The sequence below is a fragment of the Trichechus manatus genome, unplaced genomic scaffold (genome assembly GCF_000243295.1).
Source record: "Trichechus manatus latirostris isolate Lorelei unplaced genomic scaffold, TriManLat1.0 scaffold00001, whole genome shotgun sequence".
Classification (NCBI taxonomy): domain Eukaryota; kingdom Metazoa; phylum Chordata; class Mammalia; order Sirenia; family Trichechidae; genus Trichechus; species Trichechus manatus.
The window spans coordinates 27,030,121-27,038,488 of record NW_004443937.1 but is presented as its reverse complement, the minus strand read 5'-3'; the positions used below and the strand labels follow the sequence as shown (position 1 = coordinate 27,038,488).

The 8,368-nt window shown below is 43.1% G+C and overlaps 1 protein-coding gene across 1 annotated transcript in view; it reads left to right on the top strand.

The window, feature by feature from the left end:
- Positions 1-473: 473 nt before the first annotated feature.
- LOC101340867 (microtubule-associated protein 4) overlaps positions 474-8,368 on the top strand; it is a 223,759-nt gene continuing 215,864 nt past the window's right edge. Inside the window, exon 1 of the mRNA XM_023726525.1 lies at positions 474-582. The gene's annotated coding sequence lies outside the window, so the exon portion shown is untranslated. The remainder of the gene's footprint in view (positions 583-8,368) is intronic.

Sequence of the window (8,368 nt, the reverse complement as noted above, 5' to 3'; positions counted from 1 at the left end):
CGTTCTCTGGTCCCCCTGCGGAGTTCCTCCCGGTGACCAGTTGGTCCGCGCCCCCGGCCCCGCCCCGGTTACGTCACAGAGCCCGCAGGCCCCGTCCAACTAAGAGACCCGGCCCGGGCCGCGCTGGCCCCAACCCTCCCCGCTCCAGGCACCCAGGTTCTAAAAGGAAGTGACAATCATAACATAATCGCGGATAGGGCTTGTCGGTCAGCTGCCGGCTTTCGCATTTGCTGGCAGGAGTCCGAAGCCCACATGCGCACCTCTTCCCCAACGGCCAGTCGCTCGCGCCGCTTCCATGGCGAGGTCGAGGCGGCGGGGCCGGCGCCCATTGGTCAGTCGCGGCCCTCTGCCCGCCCCCTCGCCACGCTTACTGGCCCGAGCGGCAGCGCCCGCTGGGTAGGCGCCGGCGGCGCCCCTCCCTCACGCCGCCCCTCAAGTGGGAGACGAGGAAGCGGCCCCCTCCCTGCACCCCGCCCCTCGGGCTTGCTCGCTGGCTCCAGGCTGTTCTCCGCTGCTTCTGGCTCCTTAGCGCTCCTCCCGGCATATTCCCGGCTCCCTCCGGCTCCAGCTTGGCGGCGGCGGGTAAGTGCTGCCGCAGGTAGGGCCCTGTTGGAGGGGCGACCTCCCCATTGTCCGGGGGCTGCCCGAACTTCGCCCTAAGGCTGCTTGGGACCCCACAGGGCCCGCCGGAGGCAGAGAAGGGCGGTGGCCGCCACCCTGAAGGGTGCGGGGGCAGTCGGGTCGGGGGTTTGCGGGCGTGACCTTTGCAGTCTTCACGGCGCGAACTGGAGGCCACGGGGCAAGGCGTGTGGAGAGGTCGGGCTTCGCGGGCTTGGGGTGGTGGAGCCGAGCGGCGTGCCTTGGGCTCGCGTGGGGCTGAGCCCGGGGGGAAGTGGTCGAGTGCATAGGGTAGTCTGAGGGCCTGGGTGGGGCTCAGTGATGTAGGAGAACTTAAGGGACGTTTTCTTAGGGTTTTGGTGGATCAGTTGGGTTGGAGCTGTGCCGAACCTTAGATATTGTCCAGTCAGGGATTATGGGTGGGGCCGAGGGGTGGTCAGGGAACCGGTCCGAGCCAGGGCACTCCCCGTGTGCTTCGTTCGGCCGTGGCGCTGTTTGGGGATTAAGCGTGTGTCTGACTGCGGGAGTGAGATGGGTTTGTTTTAAGGGTGGGGCTGGGGCACGGGGACTAGGAGGGGCAGTTGGAAACGTTATCCAGAACAGAGATTGATAGCCAGAACAGAGATTGCGGTTTAGCACATGGGACAGGTTCTCCGCTGGTGTGTCGCCTGAGCTCCATCTTAGTGGAGGGAGGGAGTTACGGTTTTGTTCCTTGGAGAAGTGTTGTGAGGCTTTGCTTCCACCCAGAAACGTCAATAAGTGCATTTGCTGTTTTGGGGAGAACGCAGTGATTACCATGAAGTTTGTTTTAGAACTAAGACCGGGGTGAAACATGTGCTCCTCCGGAAGGTTAGTGTTCCCCAGCTTTCTCCTGGAAACCCCTTTTCCCCTTTCCTTCCCCTGGTCCAGTTACAGTATTGTTCCCCAGGGCTTCTCGATTCTCCCTCCTTGGCTTCATAGTATTGCAGTGTTTCTTGCTCTGTGTGTGCGTGTCTCCCGCCCATTTCCCTGCTGCTGTGCTTTTGGCAACTGCCTCTGCTCTTTCACAGGGATGGTTGTGGCATTGCATCAGGGGATTTTTGTGCTTGTAATTTGCTCACTCAGCCCAGGAAGAGGGAGAATAATATGCTGCAGAGATGGGAGGGGGGTGCTGTCAGCTTGGCTGGGCAGACAGCGAAATGGGTGTGGTGAGGGAATACAGCTGCTCTAGGCCTATAGGGTAACACTGCCCAGTCATCAGCCCAAAGAGATTCAAAGAGGAGCAGCAGCAGCTATTTATATAAATCAGCCCTGAATCCAAGCTGAGCACATGGATTTAGAGTGAACAGTTGTCATGCTCTAACTATTACAGGGTGGGTGTTTGGTAGACAACATTAGAGTTGCTAAGCAAGAGTCTCCCATCTGCACTGTGCTGAGGGTACCTTACTTGCAACTTTTTAACTTCGCATTTCTCAACTCTCTGGAGCTCTGGTAGCGTAGTGTTTAAGAACTCCTCTGCCAACCACACTGTTGGCAGTTCGAGTCCACCAGCCGCTCCTTGGAACCCTATGGGGCGGTTCTACCCTGTCCTATAGGGTCACTATGGGTCGGAATTGACTCGATGGCAGTGGGTTTGGGATATCTCCCTCTGGGGATGTCTTTTAAATTCATGTGATTTGATGGTTCCTACTACTTCTTTTCCAGTGAAATGTTTTTACCTCAGTTATGACTCTTCTTTCAAATTTCGTTTAAAAATAATAAAGCTATCACTTTTTTGAGCAGATGAGGAAATTGAGAGGAAGAAGAGGGCACACAGATAGTTAAATGGCAGAACTTGCATTCACATCTCTCTAATCCCAATACAGTAGTTCAGAAATTTGAAATTTTTAGTTCACACAAGGACAATTTATGCTCTTGAGAATTTATTCATGCAAATTGTATTCACCAGAGACTGATCAAACCAGGTACCAGTTTATTTACTTCGAAAGTATTAAGTGCCACATACGCAATTGCAGTGGGTTTGGTTTTGGTTTTATATCTGTGGATATAATCCAATTTAGAAGTAGGGTTTTCTTTGTTACGTTAATGACACTATCAGTGCAGGGTGTGTCTTAAGTCAATCACTTTTTTCTTTTTGTTGCAAATATATACACAAAAAATACACCCATTCAACAATTTTTACATGTACAGGTCATTGACAGTGGTTTCATATTTCATGTTCATGTCACCATTCTATCTCTGCCCATATTGTTTCATCACAGTTAACGTAGACTTTCTGCCCCTTAAAGTTCTCATCTGTGTTTTAGAGTTACTGTTGTCCATTTGGAACCCTGGTGGCACAGTGGTTAAGAGATCGGCTGCTAACCAAAAGGTCTGCAGTTTGAATCCACCAGCTGCTCCTTGGAAACCCTATGGGGCAGTTCTACTCTGTCCTGTGGAGTTGCTACGAGGTGGAATTGACTCGACGGCAATGGGTTTGGTTGTCCATTTAATCTCAGAGATAATTCTTTAAAAGAGCACAGTGCTCAAGGTGACAATTCTTTATTAAGCGAGCTGAATTGTTTAGTTGAAAGATGACTTCATGGGGTAGTTTCTGTTCAAGGCTTAAAAGTTATTTCCAGGCAGGAGATTGAGGGGTTCCTCCAGTTTCAATGTATTCAGTAAATCTGGTTTCCAATAATAATTGAAGTTCTGTTCCACATTTGTCTCTCCTTTTGATCAAGATCCAACTATTGGGCCCTTGATCAAAATGTTCAGTAATGGTAGCTGGTTACCATCCATCCCTTCTGGTCTGATGAAGCCAATCACTTTTGAGATATAAAAGGAGCATATTAGACACAGATGCAAGGATGCACAGTTGGAGGAAGATAGATGCCATGCCACATGAAGATCACCAAGGAACTGAGGAACAGAAGCTGAAAAGAGACAAGGACCCTCCCCCAAAGCTGACACTGAGAGAAAGGCTTCCTCTGGAGCTGGTGCCCTGAATTTGGACTTTTAACCTCCCAAACTGCGAGAAAATAAATTTTTGTTCCTTAAAGCCATCCACTTGTGGTATTTCTGTTATAACAGTACTAGATAATTCAGACATCTTCTAAATGGCACTTTAAAAACCAGGCTACTGTGGACTTATTGCTAGGGGTTGAGGACAGACAGTTAGGGTCAAGAAGAGGGGAGAAAGTGAACTAATACATGCGAGGGGTCATATTTGTCTACCTTCTTAGAGCCCTCTATCTAGGCTGATCTCTCAACACAGACATTATGGTGAACTCTTTTGAACATTAAAATTTGAAGCTTGAAAGTCAACCCAGTTTACTTTTGTGATTCTTTATAGTTAATCGTCTCACCATAAATATCAATCTTATTAATTTGTGTATGTTTTGGCTTTTTAAAAAACTTATAACCTTTCCTCACTCCCTAATTTTTTTTTAAGAAAAATGCAGTTTTAAAAAAACCTTTTATTTTGTAATAATTTTAGATTTACAGAAGAGTTGTAAAGATATAACAGAGTTTCTGTGTACCCTTCATCCATCTTCCCTTAATGTTGACATTATATAACCATGATACAGTTGTCAAAATTAAGACATCAGAATTAGGACAATGGTATTAACTAAATTATAGACTTTCTTCTCATTTCCCCAGTTTTTCCACTGATGTCCTTTTTTTCTGTTCCAGGATCCAATCCAGGACACCACATTGCATTTAGATGCCATGTCTCCTTAGTTTCCTTTAATCTGTAACAGTTTCTCAGTCTCTCCTTGACATTTTTGAAGAGTAGGGGTCAGGTATTTGTACTAACCTTCTCAATTTGGGTTTTGTCAGACATTTTCTCATGATCAGCCTGAGGTTACGGGTTTTGGGGAAGAATACCACAGAGATGGTATGCCCTTCTTTCTGGTCGCATAGATGAGAGTACATGATAACAGCATGACTCATTACCATTATTAACTTTGATAACTTGATTAAGGTGATGTCTGCCTGTTTTCTCCACTGTAAAGTGACTATTTTTCCTTTTCCTTACTCTATTTGTTAGCTGTTAGAAAACCAGTCAGCAAGATAAGCCCACACTCAAGGGGAAGGGAATTAAGCTCTACCTCCTGGAGGGAATAGTATCAAAGAATTTGTGGACATTTGTTAAAATCACCACAGTAATTAATAAATATTTTGGGGGAGATACTTTGAGGCTATGCAAGTATCCAATTTCTCCTTCAAGTTTCATCTACTGATTTTAGCACTCGTCAGAGAATTTTGCCTGCAGTAATTATTATGGTGCTGTTGTGATTTTCTATTTCCTTCATTCCTTCTACATTTATAATTTACAATTCTTTTGTAAGGAAGATTTGTCCCCCCCCCCCCATTAATTTATTTTTTTCAATAATTATATCACTATGGACTTACATTTATTTATTTTCTTTGGATTATAATCCATTACTATATTTTGTTGCTTAAATTGTTTCAGCTTTAGCCATTGGGTGTTCTTTTAGGTTGACTCCTATGTCCTTTTGATGTGCCTCCATTTTTTTTCTTTTTTTTTTCCTTTTTGAGGACCTTCTTACTTTTGGGCACTATAAGATGGTTCAGTCTCATATCTTTCCTGTCCCAACCCTAGAATTAGCCATACTGGTTCCTTTTATTGGAGAAAAGAATTTAGAAACCAAGATCTGGTTTCTAAATGAACTGAGTGTGCTCATTGTTATTGGGATGTCACTACTTCCAGACGTTCTCAAGGGACCAAAACCCATTGCCGTCGAGTCAATTCTGACTCATAGTGACCCTATAGGACAGAGTAGAACTGCCCCATAGGGTTTCCAAGCAGCGGCTGGTGGATTCAAACTGCAGACCTTTTAGTTAGCCGATCTCTTAACCACTGCACCACGAGGGCTCCTCTTAAGGAACAGAGCTAGGAAATAACGTATGTATACTGACCCATGTATACTCACGTATCTGTTTATTTCTGTATCTATAAATATAAATATGTGTTCATACTGCTATTTCTGACTTTAATCCAGCACCACAGGTTTCATTCTGGCATTCCCTTCCTTGATTATTTGTAACTTCTTTCTCTGACAGTGACAAACTTGGCTCTTATTTATAATAGATTTACTTATTTGTTTGATGCTAATATATACGTAAAGTAAGAAAAGGTAATTTTAATTGTTACATAAAGTAAATTTCCAAAGCATTTTGCAGTTGTTAATTAAATTATATTCCTGTAATATTGGCATTTTAAATGACTATTTTTCAGCCCAGTTGGAAAGGTGAAGTCATTTGCTCCTGGTCAAACAGGAAGTAAGTGACTATAGCTGGAATTGATGGCCTATTCTTACTCTCAGTGCTGTGCTTGATCTCTAGCATAGTTCTCTTTTCATTATCAGATATCTTGACTGACTGTATTTGAATTCTGGCTTTACTACAGAATGCCTTCTGTTCTTTTGTAAGTCACTTAACCTTTCTGAGACTCTTCTTGGTAAAATAATTACAGTAATAACAGTCATTCTACGTAGGGTTTTGTGAGGCTCAAATAAAAATGAACTTTGGAGACAAAAAAAAAAGATATCTTGACTGACAAGTCAGCCTTCTTCCCTTCTTGGTGGGATTGCTTTTTTTTTTTTAATTAAAGAAGTTCCCAGTTTTTAGCTATTTTTTACCTACAGCAGTATTGAGAACAAGAAAAATTCCTTTTCTGGATTCTTCCTACTTGTAGAATCATGCAGTTGGAAGAGATGTTAGAGATTATCTAGTTCAGTTTTTCAGAGATAATCTAGTCCAGTTTTTCACATGATGCAAGTGATTCCTCTAGTCCTCTACTCAAATATTCCCCAACATGGGGATTTCACAGCTGAGCAGCTACCCATTCCAGGTTTGCAAATTTGTCATTTTAGACACACTTCTTGATAATGATCTGAAACCTGCCTCAGCGCAGTTTCTATTTAGTGGTTCTAATTTTGTTACCTACAGTTATTCCCTGTAGCTCCAGTCTCCATTTTATAGCTGTTCAGTGACTGTTATTATGTCCCACTTGGGTCTTTTCTTTCCTAGACTAAACAATTTCTTTCTTTGCCACCGCCCATGGAATAATGCTTTCTAAACCTTTTACTAGCTTCGGCATCATCCTCTGAACATGATAGTTTGTCGTTTGGGCATCTAAAATTCAATAAACATTTCAAGATATGGTCTGATCCAGACACAGTATTAGGCCCTGGCAATGAAGTGATTAAGGAATTCAACATGATCCCTGCCCTTGGCAAGCTTACCATTTAGTTTCTATTAGTGCTGCTTTAGAATAAAGTTTTGTTTTTTTTCCTTTTAGTGTCCACTTCTCAATGATAGTTATACTTGCCTGTAGTGAACTCACCTCTCTAGGTCTTTTTCTCTAAAACTGTTAGTAAGCCGGGTCTTCATCCTTGGTTGATTAGTTTTCTGAACCCTATTTTCTTTCCTAATTTCTGTTCATCGTTCCAAAGGAGACTTTTGAATACCATTCCATTACCCTATTGTGTCTTTGTTATCCTTCCTACATCTGTAACTTTGATATATTTGTTACGGATTTAATTGCGTCCTCCCAAAAATAATGTGTTGTAAATCCTAATCTCTATGCCTGTGGTGGAAACCGTGGTGGCTTAGTGGTTAAGTGCTACGGCTGCTGACCAAAAGGTTGGCAGTTCAGATCCACCAGACGCTCCCTGGAAACTCTATGGGGCAGTTCTACTCTGTCCTATAGGGTCACCATGAATTGGAATAAACTCAGTGGCAATGGCAACAGCAACGGGTACAGGGTATGCCTGTGGTTATAATCCCATTTGGGAATGGATTGTCTTTGATATGTTAATGAGGCAGGATTAGTGTAGTGTAGGGTATGTTTTGAGTCAGTCTCTTACAAGATGTAAACAAAGAGCAGTTTAGGACAAGCAAGCAAGCAGAGATAGGGGAAGAGAGATGCCAAACCACATGCCAGGAGTAGCAAAGCTCGAAGAGACACGGACCTTCTTCCAGAGAGAGAAAGCCTTCCCCTAGACCTGGCACCCTGAATTCAGACTTCTAACCTCCTAGACGGTTAGAAAATAAATTTCTGTTTGTTAAAGCCACCCACTTGTGGTATTTTTGTTATAGTAATGCTATATAACTAAGACATATTCTTCCTATATTTTTTACTTCAGTGGTTTAATATTCAGGTAGGGAGTTCTAAGATTAGATCCTGGTAGTATATACTTAGAGAAAAACTCCATGCTTTGTTTTTTTAATAAATATTTTCTCCTTACTTCTGACTTTTATTAGTTTGGGAGATCTTGGTTCTGATTTTCTGCTATAGTTTGCGTGCAAAATTATGATGAAAATATTTCACATCTTAAAACACTGCGGCCTGAGGCACAGTTAGATATTTTTAATGGTTGTTATTGATTATTGGTTGAACTTAGGTTATATAATTTTTTTTAAATGGTAATGTACAGGTAATTTCTGACTTACAAGTGATAGTTATAGTGGCTACTTCACTTATTTATAAAAGGAAATCCTTGAAAGGAAATTATGCTCTTGCTTATTGGCCTAGTGAGGATTTTTGTTTTCTTTATGTTGAGGTGTAATCCATACTGAAGGTCGTAGTCTTTGATCTTCATCAGTAGGTTCTTCAAGTCCTCTTTGCTTTCAGCAAGCAAGGTTACGTCATCTTTGTACTGCAGGTTGTTAATGAATCTTCCTCCAGTCCTGATGCCACTTTCTTCATATAGTCCAGCTTCTTGGATTATTTACTCAGCAGATAGATAGAATAGGTATA